Consider the following 23,144-nt stretch of genomic DNA (forward strand, 5'->3'; position numbering starts at 1 on the left):
GATTCTTAATCACTGGGCCACGAGGGAAGCCCACCAAACATTTAGTAATAGTTCTAAACCTTTTGTTTCTCTGTAAAAGGAAACCAATGTTCAGTAATTAATGTATCAGTATCTTATTTTATTTGGTAATGACCTAGTTATTCAATAAACTTCCATCATTTAACTTAATTTAGCACAACTCTAAATTTTCATGTTGTCGAACATTTGGAGAGGTTTTTTTTTTTTTTGGCTGCAACCCCACGTGGCACATGGGATCTTAGTTCCCAGGCCAGGGATCAAGCCTGTGACCACTGCGGTGGAAGTGTGGAGTCTTAACCACTGGACCACCAGGGAAGTCCCTGGAGAGATTATTTTTAGATGGGCATTCCTAAAACATAATTATTCCTAAAAAGTTCAACCAAAACTCTTATCTCATTTGCATTTTCTTTCCTTAAAAGTTTCCTCACATTGAGTTTCCCCAGCAGTCAGCCACAAAGGGCTTATGGACTGCTGAGATCCTGATCTCCTTAGCTCTCACCCATGGCCAAGTCGAGCCTGAGGCAGCCAGAACCCCTGGGCCACTGGTCTTCAGTAGCAAGCATCCTCACCCATTTACCCCAGGGTGCTGAAAACAATTTCATTTTCTACACATGCAGTGAGTGAAAATGGCTGGAAAGCAGTGAGAAGAACTGGTTTCTCCATTTCCCTGGCCCTGAACCAAGACGGCGGAGTAGAAGGACGTGCTCTCACTCCCTCTTGTGAGAACACCAGAATCACAACTAGCTGCTGGACAATCATCGACAGGAACACACTGGAACTCACCAAAAAAGATACCCCACATCCAAAGACAAAGGAGAAGCCACAGTGAGATGGTAGGAGGGGCACAATCACAGTGAAATCAAATCCCATAACTGCTGGGTGAGTGACTCACAGACTGGAGAACACTTATACCACAGAAGTCCTCCCACTGAGGTGAACGTACTGAGCCCCACGTCAGGCTTCCCAACCTGGGGGTCCAGCAACGGGAGGAGGAATTCCTAGAGAATCAGACTTTGAAGGTTAGTGGGATTTGATTACAGGACTTTGACAGGACAGGGGGAAACAGAGACTCCACTCCTGGAGGGCACACACAAAGTAGTGTGTGCATTGGGACCCAGGGGAAGAAGCAGTGACCCCAGGGGAGACTGAACCAGATCTACCTGCTAGTGTTGGAGAGCCTCCTGCAGAGGTGGGGGGTGGCTGTTGCTCACCATGGGGACAAGGACACTGGCAGCAGAAGTTCTGGGAAGTACTCCTTGGCGTGAGCCCTCCCAGAGTCTGTCATTAGCCCCACCAAAGAGTCCGGGTAGGATCCAGTGTTGGGTTGCCTCAGGCCAAACAATCAACAGGGAGAGAACCCAGCCCCACCCATCAGCAGTCAAGCGGGTTAAAGTTTTACTGAGCTCTGACCACCACAGCAACAGTCAGCTCTACCCACCACCAGTCACTCCCATCAGGAAACTTGCACAAGCCTCTTAGGTAGCCTCATCCACCAGAGGGCAGACAGCAGAAGCAAGAAGAACTACAATCCTGCAGCCTGTGGAACAAAAACCACATTCACAGAAAGATAGACAAGATGAAAAGGCTATGTACCAGATGAAGGAACAAGATAAAACCCCAGAAAAACAACTAAATGAAGTGGAGATAGGCAACCTTCTAGAAAAAGAATTCAGAATAATGATAGTGAAGATGATCCAGGACCTCGGAATAAGAATGGAGGCAAAGATTGAGAAGACACAAGAAATGTTTAACAAAGACCTAGAAGAATTAAAGAACAAACAAACAGAGATGAACAATACAATAACTGAAATGAAAACTACACTAGAAGGAATCAATAGTAGAATAACTGAGGCAGAAGAACGGATAAGTGACCTAGAAGACAGAATGGTGGAATTCACTGCTGAGGAAGAGAATAAAGAAAAAAGAATGAAAAGAAATGAAGACAGCCTAAGAGACCTCTGGGACATTAAACACAACAACATTTGCATTATAGGGGTCCCAGAAGGAGAAGAGAGAGAGAGGACCAGAGAAAATATTTAAAGAGATTATAGTCGAAAACTTCCCTAACATGGGAAAGGAAATAGCCACCCAAGTCCAGGAAGCGCAGTGAGTCCCATACAGGATAAACCCAAGGAGAAACACACTGAGACACATAGTAATCAAATTGGCAAAAATTAAAGACAAAGAAAAATTATTGAAAGCAGCAAGGGAAAAATGACAAATAACATACAAGGGAACTCCCATAAGGTTAACAGCTGATTTCTCAGCAGAAACTCTACAAGCCAGAAGGGAGTGGCATGATATACTTAAAGTGATGAAAGGGAAGAACCTACAACCAAGATTACTCTACCCGGCAAGGATCTCATTCAGATTTGATGGAGAAATCAAAAGCTTTACAGACAAGCAAAAGCTAAGAGAATTCAGCACCACCAAACCAGCTCTACAACAAATGCTAAAGGAACTTCTCTAAGTGGGAAACACAAGAGAAGAAAAGGACCTACAAAAACAAACCCAAAACAATTAAGAAAATGGTCATAGGAACAAACATATCGATAATTACCTTAAACCTGAATGGATTAAATGCTCCAACCAAAAGACACAGGCTTGCTGAATGGATACAAAAACAAGACCTATATATATGCTGTCTACAAGAGACCCACTTCAGACCTAGGGACACATACAGACTGAAAGTGAGGGGATGGAGAAAGATATTCCATGCAAATGGAAATCAAAAGAAAGCTGGGGGCTTCCCTGGTGGCACAGTGGTTGAGAATCTGCCTGTCAATTCAGGGGACATGGGTTCAAGCCCTGGTCTGGGAAGATTCCACATGCCATGGAGCAACTGGGCCCGTGAGCCACAACTACTGAGCCTGCGCATCTGGAGCCTGTGCTCCGCAACAGGAGAGGCCGCGACAGTGAGAGGCCCGCGCACCGCGATGAAGAGTGGCCCCCGCTTGCCGCAACTAGAGAAAGCCCTCGCACAGAAACGAAGACCCAACACAGCCAAAAATAAATAAATAAATAAAATAAATTTATAAAAAAAAAAAAAGAAAGAAAGCTGGAGTAGCTATACTCATATCAGATAAAATAGACTTTAAAATAAAGAATGTTACAAGAGACAAGGAAGGACACTACATAATGATCAAGGGATCAATCCAAGAAGAAGATATAACAATTATAAATATATATGCACCCAACATAGGAGCATCTCAAAACATAAGGCAACTGCTAACAGCTATAAAACAGGAAATCGACAGTAACACAATAATACTGGGGGACTTTAACACCTCACTTACGCCAATGGACAGATCATCCAAAATGAAAATAAGGAAACAGAAGCTTTAAATGACACAATAGACCAGATAGATTTAATTGATATTTATAGGACATTCCATCCAAAACCAGCAGATTACACTTTCTTCTCAAGTGCGCACGGAACATTCTCCAGGATAGACCACATCTTGGGTCACAAATCAAGCCTCAGTAAATTTAAGAAAATTGAAATCATATCAAGCATCTTTTCTGACCACAACACTATGAGATTAGAAATGAATTACAGGGAAAAAAACGTAAAAAACACAAACACATGGAGGCTAAACAATACGTTACTAAATAACCAAGAGATCACTGAAGAAATCAAAGAGGAAATCAAAAAATACCTAGAGACAAATGACAATGAAAACACGACAATCCAAAACCTATGGGATGTAGCAAAAGCAGTTCTTAGAGGGAAGTTTATAGGTATACAAGTCTACCTAAAGAAACAAGAAAAATCTCAAGGAAACAATCTAACCTTACACCTAAAGGAACTAGAGAAAGAACAAACAAAACCCAAAGTTAGCCGAAGGAATGAAATCATAAAGATCAGAGCGGAAATAAATGAAATCGAAACAAAGAAAACAATAGCAAAGATCAATACAACTAAAAGCTGGTTCTTTGAGAAGATAAACAAAATTGATAAGCCATTAGCCAGACTCATTAAGAAAAAGAGGGAGAGGACTCAAATCAATAAAATTAGAATTGAAAAAGGAGAAGTTACAACAGACACCACAGAAATACAAAGCATCCTAAGAAACTACTACACGCAACTCTATGCCAATAAAATGGACAACCTGGAAGAAATGGACAAATTCTTAGAAAGGTATAACCTTCCAAGACTGAACCAGGAAGAAAGAGAAAATATGAACAGACTAATCACAAGCAATGAAATTGAAACTGTGATTAAAAATCTTCCAGCAAACAGAAGTCCAGGACCAGATGGCGTCACAGGTGAATTCTATCAAACATTTAGAGAAGAGCTAACACCTATCCTTCTCAAACTCTTCCAAAAAATTGCAGAGGAAGGAACACTCCGAAACTCATTCTATGAGGCCACCATCACCCTGATACCAAAAGCAGACAAAGATACTACAAAAAAAGAAAATTACAGACCAATATCACTGATGAACATAGATGCAAAAATCCTCAACAAAATACTAGCAAACAGAATCCAACAACACATTAAAAGGATCATACACCACGATCAAGTGGGATTTATCCCAGGGATGCAAAGATTCTTCAATATATGCAAATCAATCAATGTGATACACCATATTAACAAATTGAAGAAAAACCATATGATCATCTCAATAGATGCAGAAAAAGCTTTTGACAAAATTCAACACCCATTTATGATAAAAACTCTCCAGAAAGTGGGCATAGAGGGAACCTACCTCAACATAATAAAGGCCATATACGACAAACCCACAGCAAACATCATTCTCAATGGTGAAAAACTGGAAGCATTTCCTCTAAGATCAGGAACGAGACAAGGATGTCCACTCTCACCACTATTATTCAGCATAGTTTTGGAAGTCCTAGCCACGGCAATCAGAGAAGAAAAAGAAATACACGGAATACAAATTGGAAAAGAAGTAAAACTGTCACTGTTTGCAGATTATATGATACTATACATAGAGAATCCTAAAAGTGCCACCAGAAAACGACTAGAGGTAATCAATGAATTTGGTAAAGTTGCAGGATACAAAATTAATGCACAGAAATCTCTTGCATTCCTATACACCAATGATGAAAAATATGAAAGAGAAATTATGGAAACACTCCCATTTACCATTGCAACAAAAAGAATAAAATACCTAGGGAGACAAAAGACCTGTATGCAGAAAACTATAAGACACTGATGAAAGAAATTAAAGATGATGCCAACAGATGGAGAGATATACCATGTTCTTGGATTGGAAGAATCAATATTGTGAAAATGACTATACTACCCAAAGCAATCTACAGATTCGATGCAATCCCTATCAAATTACCAATGGCATTTTTTATGGAACTAGAACAAATCATCTTAAAATTTGTATGGAGACACAAAAGACCCCGAATAGCCAAAGCAGTCTTGAGGGAAAAAAACGGAGCTGGAGGAATCAGACTCCCTGACTTCAGACTATACTACAAATCTACAGTAATCAAGACAATATGGTACTGGCACAAAAACAGAAATATAGATCAATGGAACAAGATAGAAAGCCCAGAGATAAACCCACGCACCTATGGTCAACTAATCTATGACTAAGGAGGCAAAGATATACAGTGGAAAAAGACAGTCTCTTCAATAAGTGGTGCTGGGAAAACTGGACAGCTACATGTAAAAGAATGAAATTGGAACACCCCCTAACACCATACACAAAAATAAACTCAAAATGGATTCGAGACCTAAATGTAAGACCGGACACTATAAAACTCTTAGAGGAAAACATAGGAAGAACATTCTTTGACATAAATCACAGCAAGATCTTTTTTGATCCACCTCCTAGAGTAATGGAAATAAAAACACAAATAAACAAATGGGACCTAATGAAACTTCAAAGCTTTTGCATAGCAAAGGAAACCATAAACAAGACGAAAAGACAACCCTCAGAATGGGAGAAAATATTTGCAAACGAATCAACGGACAAAGGATTAATCTCCAAAATATATAAACAGCTCATGCAGCTCAATATTAAAGAAACAAACACCCCAATCCAAAAATGGGCAGAAGACCTAAATAGACATTTCTCCAAAGAAGACATACAGATGCCCAAGAAGCACATGAAAAGATGCTCAACATCACTAATTATTAGAGAAATGCAAATCAAAACTACAATGAGGTATCACCTCACACCAGTTAGAATGGGCATCATCAGAAAATCTACAAACAACAAATGCTGGAGAGGGTGTGGAGAAAAGGGAACCCTCTTGCACTGTTGGTGGGAATGTAAATTGATACAGCCACTATGGAGAACAGTATGGAGGTTCCTTAAAAAACTAAAAATAGATTTACCATATGATCCAGCAATCCCACTACTGGGCGTATACCCAGAGAGAGTCATAATTCAAAAAGACACATGCACCCCAATGTTCATTGCAGCACTATTCACAATAGCCAGGTCATGGAAGCAACCTAAATGCCCATCGACAGACAAATGGATAAAGAAGAAGTGGTACATATATACAATGGAATATTACTCAGCCATAAAAAGAAACGAAATTGAGTCATTTGTTGAGACGTGGATGGATCTAGAGACTGTCATACAGAGTGAAGTAAGTCAGAAAGAGAAAAACAAATATTGTATATTAACGCATGTATGTGGAACCTAGAAAAATGGTACAGATGAGCCGGTTTGCAGGGCAGAAGTTGAGACACAGATGTAGAGAACAGATATATGGACACCAAGGGGGGAAAACTGCGGTGGGGTGGGGATGGTGGTGTGCTGAATTGGGCGATTGGGATTGACATGTATACACTGATGTGTATAAAATTGATGACTAATAAGAACCTGCAGTATAAACAAACAAACAAACAAAACAACTAATACTAAACTTTCATTGGGTTATTTGTATGGAAATATGTTAATATAAATGTTTCAGACATTACATGAAATTTCTAAAAATCTTATATATTCCGGTATAATGTTATAAGTCATAATTCTAGTTATTACTTTAAAATGTATATCTCAGAAATAACTAAATTTCCTTGTCAATTGCATTATTATGAACTGTCATCAAATCTTTAACTGTGGTCATTTTTAAGTCTTTTGTCATTGACAGACAGTTCTGGGTGTACTCTGATGCTTTCGCAAATATGTTCCTATAAAAGGGTTTCATCTTCAAGGAATTCATGGAAAAGACTGACAAGTACAGGTTTCTGGTAACTGACTGTACTGCTGAACGGAATGAATAAGCAATTTCAGAACTCTAATGAAAAACTGATGAACTCGGGCTTCCCTGGTGGCGCAGTGGTTGGGAGTCCGCCTGCCAATGCAGGGGACACGCGTTCGAGCCCTGGTCCGGGAAGATCCCGCGTGCCGCGGAGCAGCTAGGCCCGTGCGCCACTACTATGGAAGCCAACACGCCTGGAGCCCGTGCTCCGCAACGGGAGAGGCCGCTGCGGTGAGGGGCCCGCGCGCCGCAGCGAAGAGTAGCCCCCGCTTGCAAAAGCCCGCCCGCAGCAACGAGGATCCAGCGCAGCCAAGAATAAATTAATTAATTAATTAAATTTAAAAAAAAAACAATTAAAAAAAAAAAACTGATGAACTCATAAAAGGGCTAACAAAAGATCAAGATGAAAAAAGAAATTGATTACATGGGACTGAGTGAACTGATGAGGATGATTATAATTTTTGTGACTTTCTGTTTGAATTTAAAAAAAAATCCCACAAGGACTCAGAGGCAAAGAATATACAAATCAATTTTCACTGCAAAGTAAAGGAGCTGTTACAGTGGAGGATTACTGGACTGAATGTCAATATTATGACATAGTATGAGTCTGTTTCATGTTTGGTAATTGCAATCATTGTTGCTTTTGTTGTGGTCATCCATTTACAATGCTTGGTGTCAGTCTATTTATCTCTTGTAAAAATAAAATACAGTGTGTGTGTGTGAAAAAAAAGTGTTCATTTATCTATTTCATATTTATTGACTACATCTTAGACACTGTGTTAGCTGCTTGTTCTAGATGTTAGTAAAATATAGACCTTCCTGCTCAAAGGGTCACAGTATTTGTGGGAAAACAAAAAAATGAACAACCTATGTCTCAAATAGCTTTGTACTTCCCAAAGAGAACACACCTCGTAGGTACAATAAATATATGTATTATAAAAAAAAAAAAAAGAATCCAAGACTTAATTTTTTTTAAATTCCTTTCTCATGCCCCTGCCAACCCTCTAGCACTCTTGTTGCCCTTACTCTGGTCTACTTTTTATTTTTCAATCTTTCTTATCACTTCCAAGCTCTCATATAATGTATTTATTTATTATGCTCATTGTCTGTTTGTCCTACTGGAAGGTAAACCCATGAGGACAGGGATTTTTGTTTGGTTCCATTACCCTTCCCAAGTGCCCAGAAGTGTCTGGCACATGATATATGCCCCATAAATATTTGTTAAAAGAATGACTTCATGAATCTCCCTGGGTGTATTGCACAGTGGTTGCAACCTAAGGATATGGCCTGACAGACCTTTCAGAGTGGGGTGTCAAACAGCTCCATTATTCCATTATTGGTTGGTCCTCCACACTCTTTCCCTGATCTTTAAGGAGTCAGATTCTGTTTGGCGAACTGTCTTCTTGGAATGTGCTGGAGATGGCTTTACCTATCAGATCTCTTTGGTGGATCACCTTGATTTTTCCTATCCCACTGTCAGCCTGCACATCGTACACATGTAGGATTCTCAGTTAGTTTCTGGTAGAATGGGACAGCCTGTCTACCAGTCAGCCATTTGGAGCTTACTGGAATAGCAGGAGGCCACAGCTATGCAGGGCTCATGGAAGGAAGTCCTCCTTCAGGACTTGTCAGACCACAAGGGACATTTTGGATCTCAAGACATCAGCTCCTTTTGGAGATTGGCATTAGGTCCTCCGCCTCAGGAAGGAGACTCAAAACAAGGCCTGGCCCAAAGCCAGTCCCCTCTCCCATACTTCAGTTCTGCTCCCAGGATGGGGAACAATATCATTCTTCCTTTCTCCTACAGCATTTACATCAAAGTGCTCACCTTCTTGGGACCCTTGCTTGGCCTTCATATCAACTTGGCCCCTAGCAAGGGAGGACACCCAATTAAGCAAATGAAAGTTCCCTTCTTCAGATTGATCCCACTTGTTTTCAGAGTGAACTGGGTGTGGTGCTATGTTAAGACAGCTCATGTGTCCAATTGCTGATGTCCACTCAGTGACACTGCTGTGCCTAAGATGTTGCAATTTCAGTCCAAGTAAAATGGATCAGCTCTACAGCACAGGGATTGGTGGCTGCAAATTTTCTCTGGCACCTTTTGCATAGTAGCATGGGTTTCTTCCATGGACTTGGGCCGGCTTGATCTCAGGATGGGTTTTCAGGGTGCACTTGATATTGTGAAATAAAATTCATATTTTATGGCAAGACAAGAAAAATTTAAACATAAAAATTTTCTCTGCCCTTTGGCCTACTCTGTGCATTGTGTATCTGCATTATACATCAACCAAAGCTTCCCCATTGGCAGAAATACCTGCTTAACAATAAAGAACAATATTCTCCTAGCATCAACAAGACAACTCCTTAAAGATAACATTCCTTCCTGATCTTGTAAGGGGCCACGATGATGCTTAGATCTGGATTGTGTAAACTGTCATTTAATGTACAGCCCTCTGTCTCGATAAACTTATATAACTCTGCCTTGACTTCTAACAGGAGGAACAGTTCTCAGAGCTTTCTGAGATGTTTTTCCTGGATTATAATCCTCAATTTGGCTTGAATAAAATTTTCCATTTTTTTCTTAGATTGACTGATTAATTTTTTGTTGACAATATGACCTGACTAGGTTAAAACCCCAGGTGTGGTACTGTTCCTCCTTTCTGCCTTCAAATGTATTGCTTTCTAAGATGGGAGTGTGTGTGTGTGTGTGTGTGTGTGTGTGTGTGTGTGTGTGTGTGTGTGTGTGTGTGTGGTGTGGTGTTTGTTCCCCTACCAGTGAAGAAAACCTTATTTTCTTTAGTAATGTACCTGATAAGGAAGCTCGCCTTGCCAAGGAAGTGTTAATTTTCTTGCAGATGACAAAACTGTCTCCCTGGAGGAAAGAATATTCTTCCTGGCAACATAATATTGCCCTTTAGGAAGCCATAGCCTTAGAACCATCACATAAGGAGTGTTTGACACTTCCTGGGCCTGGCTCATCTATAGAACTGGCTTCCCCAGGGATCTTAGGTCTCCCAGGAAGTTACATCTAGCTCCCACTTGATTTTCTTTTATTTAAAATGATCATTCAGATGATAGAGTGTCTGTGTGTTTCCAGTTTGTCCCATTGCAAAAGAATGCCATTTATTCATTCAGTAGGCCTTTGTTAGCACTCCCTCCATGTCACAGCTTAGCTTGGTGATGGGTAAACATTTAGAAGAAAAAGATACTGTTCTTGGCTGAGGAGCTCCTGATCTAGAAAAGGGAGCACAGAGTGACAAGACCATTGAGTGCAAGGTGATAGGGGCTGACATTCGGGACGCACGGTGGTGTGGGAGCCCAGAGGCTCTGGGAAGGTTTTATAAGGGAGAGAACTTTGAGGTGAGCCTTCAAGGGTGTGTAGGATTTTGTTACTTTGGGGGTGTGGGGGTGGGGGTGGGGCAGGGCGGGGCGGGATAACTCTGCAGTCAGAGGGAATGCCAGTGAAAAGTTCAAAGTGTGAAAGGGTATTTGATGTTCCTTGAATAATACAGTGAGAAGCCCCATGAGGTTTGAGCATGGAGATGAGAATGGTCTTGAATGAGAGGTGTGCACTTTCTTCTATTGTTTATGGTGAGCAGCTGAGGGCTGTGAGTCTAGCTGGCAGGTAGAATGAGAGTACAGGGCCCAATCTGTACTGGGAGGTGTTGTGGTGGAATTGATCCTGGCCCAGTTTCTTGCTGCCATTTCACCAGGGAATGCAAACTCAACATCCAGAGGCTTGGGCTCTTATTCTTTTTGAGCTCCAATCTCCCCATCAACTGCGACAGGCACTTATATTTGAAAGTTAACAGTGGTGTCTGTTTGCTTACTTGCATAGCATTTTACAAGGAAACAGCAACTACCATCTGCCAAGTGACTTTTTCTTTGACTTAGAATTTTGGGGCAAAAAAATATGCATGGAATATCTGCATACGTGTATGTAAAAAATCAAACAATCTTTATTGTGAAATATAACATACATAGAGAAAATGTATATTTACAGTTGAAAGAGGAAATAATAAAGTGAACAGCTGCATACTCATCTCTCAGGTTGGGAAACAGACTGTTACCAGAACCATAACTAATCTTCTGTTTGTCCCTCCCCCACAAACCACTCAATGTCCCTAACCTCCCCCAGATAACCACTAGCCTCACTTACGTATGTCTTCTTTGCTTTTCTTTGTGGTTTTACTTCTGTGTATGTACTCCTAAAGAATGCACTGTATAGCTTTGAAAACCCGAGTAGTAAACCCATCTGTGTAAGGAAAGGACAGTATGGCCACTGTTAGATGAAGCTCCAGAGGATACACTGAACAGAGGTTCTGAGGCATACCTCAGAACTTCCCTCTCAGGGAAGTTGGTGGGCAAGATCGTGAGTGAGTCTTGGAGGGTCTCACCACAGTTGGGAAATCCCACAGGGCTCCGGAGTTTCCAGGTGCTGCACATCTGGCAGCATTATGATAGGAGGAAGGGGCTATTTCTATGTGGTGGGCTGAGCGTTCTCAGCTGATGCAGGCAGCAGGGCATGGAACAGAGCAAGAACTTTTCCTGTATAACCAAGTACAGATGAAAATCAGGACCAGGCTCAGTAGGCCATGTGTCTTCCGGTTATAAAGACGGTGCAATGAAAGTCAGCATCAAGCGATTCTCCTTCAACGTTCTCCTGGGGATTTCCATCACTTCTTTCCATGTTGGGTCTTCTGGTCCTTCTAACCCATCTCTTCCCCTTTCTTGTTTATCTCTTTTGCTTTTGTGGGGAACATCACAGTAACCTTTCAAGAAAAGATGCTTGGGAGGTCAATTTTTAGACTTTTCATGCCTGAAAATATCCTTATTCAACCTTCCCCCTTGACTGCTGGTTTGTCTTGGATATGAAATTCTAGGATGGAAATAATTTTCTTTCAATATTTTGAAATGATTACTCCTTTGTCTTCTTGCCTCCAGAGTTGTTGTTGATAAATCTAAAGCCATTGTGATTCTTGATGTTTTTGTGTGTGACTTGTTTTTTTTCTCTTTTCAAGTTTTTGGAATCTTCTATTTGTCCCCAGTGTTCTGGAATTTCACAGTAACTTTCCTTGGTATGGGTCTGTAGGTTTTTGAAGCCTTCTTCCAACCTTCAAGTCAAGATCTTCAGTTCTGGCAACATTTCTAAAATTATTATTATTTTTTGTGGTTGTTGATTATCTTCTCCCCTCCATTTTCTCATTTAGATGGTTGAGCTCCTGGAGAGTTTCCCTCATTTTTCTTATCTTTTCCAGCCCTTTTTTTTGCCCTCCTTATTGGGAGAGTTCCTCAAATTATCTTCCAACTTTCACATTGCATATTTTCCATTTATGCCTTCAGATTTTGAATTTCCAAGACCTTTTTTTCTTCTTCTTCTGAATCTTCATTCCTTCCTTCCTTTTCCCCTCCATCCCTCTCTCTCTCCTTTCCTTCTGTCCTTCTTTCTTTTTTAAAAATAGCATTGTTATTGTTTTAAGGATATTTATTTTTTTTAAAGCATGACATTTTAAAAAATTAACTAATTTATTTATTTATTTATTTTTTGGCTGTATTGGGTCTTCGTTGCTGTGCATGGGCTTTCTCTAGTTGCGGTGAGCAGGGGCCACTCTTCGTTGCGGTGCGAGGGCTTCTAATTGTGGTGGCTTCTCTTGTTGCGGAGCACAGGCTCTAGGCGTGCGGGTTTCAGTAGTTGTGGCTCGCGGGCTCTAGAGTGCAGGCTCAGTAATTGTGTCGCACGGGCTCAGTTGCCCCATGGCATGTGGGATCCTCCCGGACGAGGGCTTGAACCCATGTCCCCTGCATTGGTAGGGGGATTCTTAACCACTGTGCCACCAGGGAAGTCTCAAGAATATTTAATTTTTTAAAGATTTCAATGATAGTTTAAAAATCTTACTCAATTAAACATTTACATACAGTAGTATTCACTATTTTTGGTGTTTAATTTGAAGAGTTTTAACCCATGTATAAAATATTCTCCCTGCATAGTGTCTATTTCCTCCAGGTTGCTTTTTTTCTCTTTTGTTTAAATGTGTTCGACATTTTTCTCAGATGTCTAGCAATTCCTGACTCCCTGCTCGTGATTAAGAATGGGGCCTAAGAGACTAACTGGGGACTTTTTGAAAACACGGTGGGCCTTGTCAACTGGGAGCTTCACAGTGGGTGTTGACGTAGGCCAATTGTTTGGGGTCAGATTCCCCAGTGAGGAGCCCTCCAGACTCCTGCATTCAGCATGTAGTATGTTTTTAGTATTTCCACCCTGTCTTATTCCTTTAAATATATTTTTATTACTTATTAGCTTACGACAGTATCTAGTTACTATTCTGCTGGGAAAGATGAGAAAATCAACATATTTATACTATCTTCCACCATTTCTGCCTCTCCTTTACCGACTTTACTGAAGACAGTTTCTTTGATTATTTCTAAGTCTATTTTCTGGAACCAAAGTCGCTGCAGTGATTTTTGGCTCAGTTGTACATGTGAATGTATTCAGTGCTCACTACTGACTTTGTTGCTGTCATTGCTAGTTTTTCTGTTCATTTTGGCTGAAAATTGTCTTCTAGGACAGTGATTTTCCAACTTTTATGTTCTTAAGATTCACCTGGAGATCTTCAGACTCTGGTTCAGTGGGTCTAGGACGGGGTCTGAAAGTCTGAGTGTCGGACTGGCATCTCCCAGGTGAGGCTGATGTTGCAGATCACACTGCAAGTGGCAAGATTCTAGCAGGCTCTTCATGAGTTCTGAAACTTTGAAAACATCTCTCTGATGCCTTGATACTTGTGTGAGATTTGAGCATGAAATTCTTGGGTCACATTTTTTTCCTCGATGACTTTGCAGACATTGCTGCACTATCTGCTGATGTTGAAAGTTTTTTGGAGATTCTGAAGGTAGCTTGATCTACCCCTTGCAGGTGGCTTGATTTTTGTGTGCTTGTTTCTTTTTGGCCTGGAAGCCACGAGATTGTTGCTTTGCTTTATCTTTGAAATTCAGTGTCCTTGCAGGTGATGTCTCAGTGCTGACTGATGTGTGAGAGCTCTTTTCTGGGATGTGGCGTGATGCCCTTTTAAATCCGTGGACTCAAAGTTTCTTCTGTTTTGCAAGAGTTACCTGAATCTTTTTGTCTTATTTTCATCTAAATCATTTTTTAAAATATTGAGATATAGGACTTCCCTGGTGGCGCAGTGGTTAAGAATCCGCCTGCCAGTGCAGGGGACACGAGTTCGAGCCCTGGTCCGGGAAGATCCCACGTGCCACGGAGCAACTAGGCCCGTGAGCCACAACTACTGAGCCTGTGCTCTAGAGTCCATGAGCCACAACTACTGAGCTCACATGCCACAACTACTGAAGCCCGCGCACCTAGAGCCCATGTTCCGCAACAAGAGAAGCCACCGCAATGATAAACCCACGCACCTCAACAAAGAGTAACCACTGCTCGTGGCAACTAGAGAAAGCCCACGGACAGCAATGAAGACCGAATGCAGCCAAAAAATAAATTAAATTTTAAAATATTGAGATATAATTCGCACACTATTTTAGTATATTTATCCTTTTCAAGTATACAATTCAATGGTTTTAAAGTATAGTCACGAGATTAACCAAGATGGCGGAGTAGAAGGACGTGCTGTCACTCCCTCTTGCGAGAGCACCAGAATCACAACTGGCTGCTGGACAATCATTGACAGGAAGACCCTGGACTTCACCAAGGAGGATACCCCACGTCCAAGGACAGAGGAGAAGCCACAGTGAGACGGTAGGAGGGGCGCAATCAGAGTAAAATCAAACCCCATAACTGCTGGGTGGGTGACTCACAGACTGGCGAACACTTATACCACAGAAGTCCACCCACTGGAGTAAAGGTTCTGAGCCCCACGTCAGGCTTCCCAACCTGGGGGTCAGGCAACGGGAGGAGGAATTCCTAGAGAATCAGACTTTGAAGGCTAGTGGGAATTGGATTGCAGGACTTTGACGGGACTGGGGGAAACAGAGATCCCACTCTTGGAGGGCACACACAAAGTAATGTGTGCATCAGGACCCAGGGGAAGGAGCAGTGAGCCTGGGGGAGACTGAACCAGACCTACCTGCTGGTGTTGGGGGGTCTCCTGCAGAGGCGAGTGGTGGCTCTGTTTCACCGTGGGGATAAGGACACTGGCAGCAGAGGTTCTGGGAAGTTCTCCTTGGCGTGAGCCCTCCCAGAGTCTGCCATTAACCCCACCAAAGAGCACGGGTAGGCTCCAGTGTTGGGTTGCCTCAGGCAAAACAGCCAACAGGGAGGGAACCCAGCCCCACCCATCAACAGTCAAGTGGATTAAGGTTTTACTGAGCTCTGACCGCCACAGCAACAGGGAGGGAACCCAGCCCCACCCATCAACAGTCAAGTGGATTAAGGTTTTACTGAGCTCTGACCGCCACAGCAACAGTCAGCTCTACCCACCACCAGAGCCTCCCATCAAGCCTCTTAGATAGCCTCAACCACCAGAGGGCAGACAACAGAAGCAAGAAAAACTATAATCCTGCAGCCTGTGGACCAAAAACCACAGTTACAGAAAGATAGAGAAGATGAAAAGGCAGAGGGCTATGTCCCAGATGAAGGAACAAGATAAAACCCCAGAAAAACAACTAAATGAAGTGGAGATAGGCAACCTTCCAGAAAAAGAATTCAGAATAATGATAGTGAAGATGATCCAGGACCTTGGAATAAGAATGGAGGCAAAGATTGAGAAGATGCAAGAAATGATTAACAAAGACCTAGAAGAATTAAAGAACAAACAAACAGAGATGACCAATACAATAACTGAAATGAAAACTACACTAGAAGGAATCAATAGCAGAATAACTGAGGCAGAAGAACGGATAAGTGACCTGGAAGACAGAATGATGGAATTCACTGCTGCGGAACAGACTAAAGAAAAAAGAATGAAACACACTCATACTATGTCATAGTATTGACATTCAGTCCAGTAATCCTCCACTGTAACAGCTCCTTTACTATGACATAGTATGAGTGTGTTTCATGTTTGGTAATTGCAATCATTGTTGCTTTTGTTGTGGTCATCCATGTACAATGCTTGGTGTCAGTCGATTTATCTCTTGTAAAAATAAAATACAGTGTGTGTGTGTGTGTGTGAAAAAAATAAATAAATAAATAAAGTAAAACGTGTGGGAAAAAAAAAAAAAAAGAAAAAAGAATGAAAAGAAATGAAGACAGCCTAAGAGACCTCTGGGACAACATTAAACGCAACAACATTCGCATTATAGGGGTCCCAGAAGGAGAAGAGAGAGAGAAAGGACCAGAGAAAATATTTGAAGAGATTATAGTCGAAAACTTCCCTAACATGGGAAAGGAAATAGCCACCCAAGTCCAGGAAGCGCAGAGAGTCCCATACAGGATAAACCCAAGGAGAAACACGCCGAGACACATAGTAATCAAAGTGGCAAAAATTAAAGACAAAGAAAAATTATCGAAAGCAGCAAGGGAAAAACGACAAATAACATACAAGGGAACTCCCATAAGGTTAACAGCTGATTTCTCAGCAGAAACTCTGCAAGCCAGAAGGGAGTGGCATGATATACTTAAAGTGATGAAAGGGAAGAACCTACAACCAAGATTACTCTACCCGGCAAGGATCTCATTTAGATTTGATGGAGAAATCAAAAGCTTTACAGACAAGCAAAAGCTAAGAGAATTCAGCACCACCAAACCAGCTCTACAACAAATGCTAAAGGAACTTCTCTAAGTGGGAAACACAAGAGAAGAAAAGGACCTACAAAAACAAACCCAAAACAATTAAGAAAATGGTCATAGGAACAAACATATCGATAATTACCTTAAACCTGAATGGATTAAATGCCCCAACCAAAAGACATAGACTGGCTGAATGGATACAAAAACAAGACCCATATATATGCTGTCTACAAGAGACCCACTTTAGACCTAGGGACACATACAGACTGAAAGTGAGGGGATGGAAAAAGATATTCCATGCAAATGGAAATCAAAAGAAAGCTGGAGTAGCTATACTCATATCAGATAAAATAGACTTTAAAATAAAGAATGTTACAAGAGACAAGGAAGGACACTACATAATGATCCAGGGATCAATCCAAGAAGAAGATATAACAATTATAAATATATATGCACCCAACATAGGAGCACCTCAATACATAAGGCAACTGCTAACAGCTATAAAAGAGGAAATCGACAGTAACACAATAATAGTGGGGGACTTTAACACCTCACTTACACCAATGGACAGATCATCCAAAATGAAAATAAATAAGGAAACAGAAGCTTTAAATGATACAATAGACCAGATAGATTTAATTGATATATATCGGACATTCCATCCAAAAACAGCAGATTACACGTTCTTCTCAAGTGCGCACGGAACATTCTCCAAGATAGATCACATCTTGGGTCACAAATCAAGCCTCAGTAAATTTAAGAAAATTGAAATCGTATCAAGCATCTTTTCTGACCACAACGCTATGAGATTAGAAATGAATTACAGGGAAAAAAACGTAAAAAGGACAAACACATGGAGGCTAAACAATACGTTACTAAATAACCAAGAGATCACTGAAGAAATCAAAGAGGAAATCAAAAAATACCTAGAGACAAATGACAATGAAAACACGACGACCCAAAACCTATGGGATGCAGCAAAAGCAGTTCTAAGAGGGAAGTTTATAGCTATACAAGCCTACCTAAAGAAACAAGAAAAAGCTCAAGTAAACAATCTAACCTTACACTTAAAGAAACTAGAGAAAGAAGAACAAACAAAACCCAAAGTTAGCAGAAGGAAAGAAATCATAAAGATCAGAGCAGAAATAAATGAAATAGAAACAAAGAAAACAATAGCAAAGATCAATAAAACTAAAAGTTGGTTCTTTGAGAAGATAAACAAAATTGATAAGCCATTAGCCAGACTCATCAAGAAAAAGAGGGAGAGGACTCAAATCAATAAAATCAGAAATGAAAAAGGAGAAGTTACAACAGACACTGCAGAAATACAAAGCATCCTAAGAGACTACTACAAGCAACTTTATGCCAATAAAATGGACAACCTGGAAGAAATGGACAAATTCTTAGAAAGGTATAACCTTCCAAGACTGAACCAGGAAGAAATAGAAAATATGAACAGACCAATCACAAGTAATGAAATTGAAACTGTGATTAAAAATCTTCCAACAAACAAAAGTCCAGGACCAGACGGCTTCACAGGTGAATTCTATCAAACATTTAGAGAAGAGCTAACACCCATCCTTCTCAAACTCTTCCAAAAAATTGCAGAGGAAGGAAAACTCCCAAACTCATTCTATGAGGCCACCATCACCCTGATACCAAAACCAGACAAAGACACTACAAAAAAAGAAAATTACAGACCAATATCACTGATGAATATAGATGCAAAAATCCTCACCAAAATACTAGCAAACAGAATCCAACAACACATTAAAAGGATCATACACCACGATCAAGTGGGATTTATCCCAGGGATGCAAGGATTCTTCAATATACGCAAATCAATCAATGTGATACACCATATTAACAAATTGAAGAATAAAAACCATATGATCATCTCAATAGATGCAGAAAAAGCTTTTGACAAAATTCAACACCCATTTCTGATAAAAACTCTCCAGAAAGTGGGCATAGAGGGAACCTACCTCAACATAATAAAGGCCATATATGACAAACCCACAGCAAACATCATTCTCAATGGTGAAAAACTGAAAGCATTTCCTCTAAGATCAGGAACGAGACAAGGATGTCCACTCTCACCACTATTATTCAACATAGTTTTGGAAGTCCTAGCCACGGCAATCAGAGAAGAAAAAGAAATAAAAGGAATACAAATTGGAAAAGAAGAAGTAAAACTGTCACTGTTTGCGGATGACATGATACTATACATAGAGAATCCTAAAACTGCCACCAGAAAACTGCTAGAGCTAATTAATGAATATGGTAAAGTTGCAGGATACAAAATTAATGCACAGAAATCTCTTGCATTCCTATACACTAATGATGAAAAATCTGAAAGAGAAATTATGGAAACACTCCCATTTACCATTGCAACAAAAAGAATAAAATACCTAGGAATAAACCTACCTAGGGAGACAAAAGACCTGTATGCAGAAAACTATAAGACACTGATGAAAGAAATTAAAGATGATACCAACAGATGGAGAGATATACCATGTTCTTGGATTGGAAGAATCAACATTGTGAAAATGAATATACTACCCAAAGCAATCTACAGATTCAATGCAATCCCTATCAAATTACCAATGGCATTTTTTACTGAGCTAGAACAAATCATCTTAAAATTTGTATGGAGACACAAAAGACCCCGAATAGGCAAAGCAGTCTTGAGGCAAAAAAATGGAGCTGGAGGAATCAGCCTCCCTGACTTCAGACTATACTACAAAGCTACAGTAATCAAGACAATATGGTACTGGCACAAAAACAGAAATATAGATCAATGGAACAAGATAGAAAGCCCAGACATTAACCCACGCACCTATGGTCAACTAATCTATGACAAAGGAGGCAAAGATATACAATGGAGAAAAGACAGTCTCTTCAATAAGTGGTGCTGGGAAAACTGGACAGCTACATGTAAAAGAATGAAATTAGAATACTCCCTAACACCATACACAAAAATAAACTCAAAATGGATTAGAGACCTAAATATAAGACTGGACACTATAAAACTCTTAGAGGAAAACATAGGAAGAACACTCTTTGACATAAATCACAGCAAGATCTTTTTTGATCCACCTCCTAGAGTAATGGAAATAAAAACAAAAATAAACAAGTGGGACCTAATGAAACTTCAAAGCTTTTGCACAGCAAAGGAAACCATAAACAAGACGAAAAGACAACCCTCAGAATGCGAGAAAATATTTGCAAATGAATCAACGGACAAAGGATTAATCTCCAAAATATATAAACAGCTCATTCAGCTCAATATCAAAGAAACAAACACCCCAATCCAAAAATGGGCAGAAGACCTAAATAGACATTTCTCCAAAGAAGACATACAGATGGCCACGAAGCACATGAAAAGATGCTCAACATCACTAATTATTAGAGAAATGCAAATCAAAACTACAATGAGGTATCACCTCACTCCTGTTAGAACGGGCATCATCAGAAAATCTACAAACAACAAATGCTGGAGAGGGTGTGGTGAAAAGGGAACCCTCTTGCACTGTTGGTGGGAATGTAAATTGATACAGCCACTATGGAGAACAATATGGAGGTTCCTTAAAAAACTAAAAATAGAATTACCATATGACCCAGCAATCCCACTACTGGGCATATACCCAGAGAAAACTGTAATTCAAAAAGACACATGCACCCGAATGTTCATTGCAGCACTATTTACAATAGCCAGGTCATGGAAGCAACCTAAATGCCCATCAACAGACGAATGGATAAAGAAGATGTGGTACATATATACAATGGAATATTACTCAGCCATAAAAAGGAACGAAATTGAGTCATTTGTTGAGACGTGGATGGATCTAGAGACTGTCATACAGAGTGAAGTAAGTCAGAAAGAGAAAAACAAATATCGTATATTAATGCATGTATGCGGAACCTAGAAAAATGGTACAGATGAGCCAGTTTGCAGGGCAGAAGTTGAGACACAGATGTAGAGAATGGACATATGGACACCAAGGGGGGAAAACTGCGGTGGGGTGGGGATGGTGGTGTGCTGAATTGGGCGATTGGGATTGACATGTATACACTGATGTGTATAAAACTGATGCCTAATAAGAACCTGCAGTATAAAAAAACAAACAAAACAACTAATACTAAACTTTCATTGGGTTATTTGTATGGAAATATGTTAATATAAATGTTTCAGACATTACATGAAATTTCTAAAAATCTTATATTTGTATTTGTATGGAAATATGTATGGAAATATGTTAATATAAATGTTTCAGACATTACATGAAATTACTAAAAATCTTATATTTGTACTTGTATGGAAATATGTATGGAAATATGTTAATATAAATGTTTCAGACATTACATGAAATTTCTAAAAATCTTATATGTTCTGGTATAATGTTATAAGTAATAATCCTAGTTATTACTTTAAAATGTATATCTCAGAAATAACTAATTTTCTTGTCAACTGCATTATTATGAACTGTCATCAAATCTTTAACCGTGGTCATTTTTAAGTCTTTTGTCATTTACAGACAGTTCTGGGTGTACTCTGATGATTTTGCAAATATGTTCCTATAAAAGGGTTTCATCTTCAAGAAATACATGGAAAAGACTCTGACAAGTACAGGTTTCTGGTAACGGACTGTACTGCTGAACTGAATGAATAAGCATTTTCAGAACTCTAATGAAAAACTGATGAACTCATAAAAGTGCTAACAAAAGATCAAGATGAAAAAAAAAATTAATTACATGGGACTGAGTGAACTGATGAGGATGAGTATAATTTTTGTGACTTTCTGTCTGAATTTAAAAAAAAAAAAAAAATTCCACAAGGACTCAGAGGCAAAGAATATACAAATCAATTTTCACTGCAAAGTAAAGGAGCTGTTACAGTGGAGGATTACTGGACTGAATGTCAATACTATGACATAGTATGAGTGTGTTTCATGTTTGGTAATTGCAATCATTGTTGCTTTTGTTGTGGTCATCCATGTACAATGCTTGGTGTCAGTCGATTTATCTCTTGTAAAAATAAAATACAGTGTGTGTGTGAAAAAAATAAATAAATAAAGTATAGTCACAAAATTGTAAAATCATCACTACTATCTAATTCCACAACATTTTCAACACCCCAGAAAAAACCCCATTCCCCTTATTGGTCACTCCCCATTCCCTCCACCCCCACCACTGGCAAGCACTAATCTACTTCTGTCTCTATGGATTTGCCTATTCTGCACATTTCACATAATTGGGATCATATAAGATGTGACCTTTCATGTCTGGCTTCTTTGGTCTGCATAATGTTTTCAAGGTTCATCCATGTTGTAGCATATATCAGAATTTCATTCCTTTTTATGGCTGAACAGCGTTCTGTTGTATGGATAGATCACATTTTGTTTATCTGTTCATCAGCTGATGGACAAGGGTTCCTTCCACTACCTGAATCGTTTTTGAATATTTCTTTTTTTCTCTTGCTTATCTTCTTCAGAGATTCCAACTATGTGTCTAGTGGGATCTCTTTTTTTCTATGTCTTGCATTTTTCTCTAATCATTTTTTCTTATTTGCTCTTTTTCAATTCATCTTTCTTAATTTTTTCTATCCTTTTCTCTCTGTCCCTGATTGTTATCCATGATACCTCATCCCCTCTTCATGGCTTCATATGTGGCCTTTATTTCAGGGATAGTCAAATTCTCCTCTCCCTCTTTTTCCTGAGCTCTGCTAGAAAAAAATTTTTTTCATTTCTTTCTGCTGTCCTGTCATTGCTTCACCAAGCGCCTGCGATTCAGCTTTGAGACCTTGCATGATGGAGGTGATAGTTTTAGTATATTCTATGAGTTCTTGGGGGTGAATCTTTGCTCATCATGCTCATCTTTTCTACAACAAAATCTTTTGGAGAGATGTTCTTCACTTGTTGATTTTTCCTCTTTCTTTCTTTTTTTCCTGGTTGAATTCTTCTTGGATGAGCTGTTTTCACAAGGATGGTGTGGGGAGAAGCCAGGGTATTTGCATTAGTTCATGGAGATGCCTCATAAGACAGGTGTGTGTGATTGAGGCTGCTGATCTCTCCCCTGCTGAGCTGACCAAGAGCGGCAGCTGCTTCCCCTGGAGCCCCTCCCTACTCCCCTTGTTAGCCAGGCAGCGGTTTGCCAGGTCCTTCATGTAGCCTCTTATCTCTCTGAGCACCTTATCTCCTTCCACTCTACTGTATCAAATGTTCTTGTTTTGTCCCAACCCCCACCC

The 23,144-nt window shown here is 40.0% G+C and overlaps 1 long non-coding RNA gene across 1 annotated transcript in view; it reads left to right on the top strand.

Annotated features, from left to right (window-relative positions):
- The window catches only part of LOC309623816, a 42,267-nt gene extending 20,323 nt beyond the window's left edge, over positions 1-21,944 (top strand). The window contains exons 2-3 of the long non-coding RNA XR_014241657.1: positions 636-4,263; positions 18,414-21,944. This is a non-coding gene — a long non-coding RNA (uncharacterized lncRNA). The remainder of the gene's footprint in view (positions 1-635; positions 4,264-18,413) is intronic.
- The last annotated feature ends 1,200 nt before the right edge of the window (positions 21,945-23,144 follow it).

This window comes from Balaenoptera borealis, assembly GCF_965194805.1.
Source record: "Balaenoptera borealis genome assembly, chromosome: 2".
Lineage (NCBI taxonomy): Eukaryota > Metazoa > Chordata > Mammalia > Artiodactyla > Balaenopteridae > Balaenoptera > Balaenoptera borealis.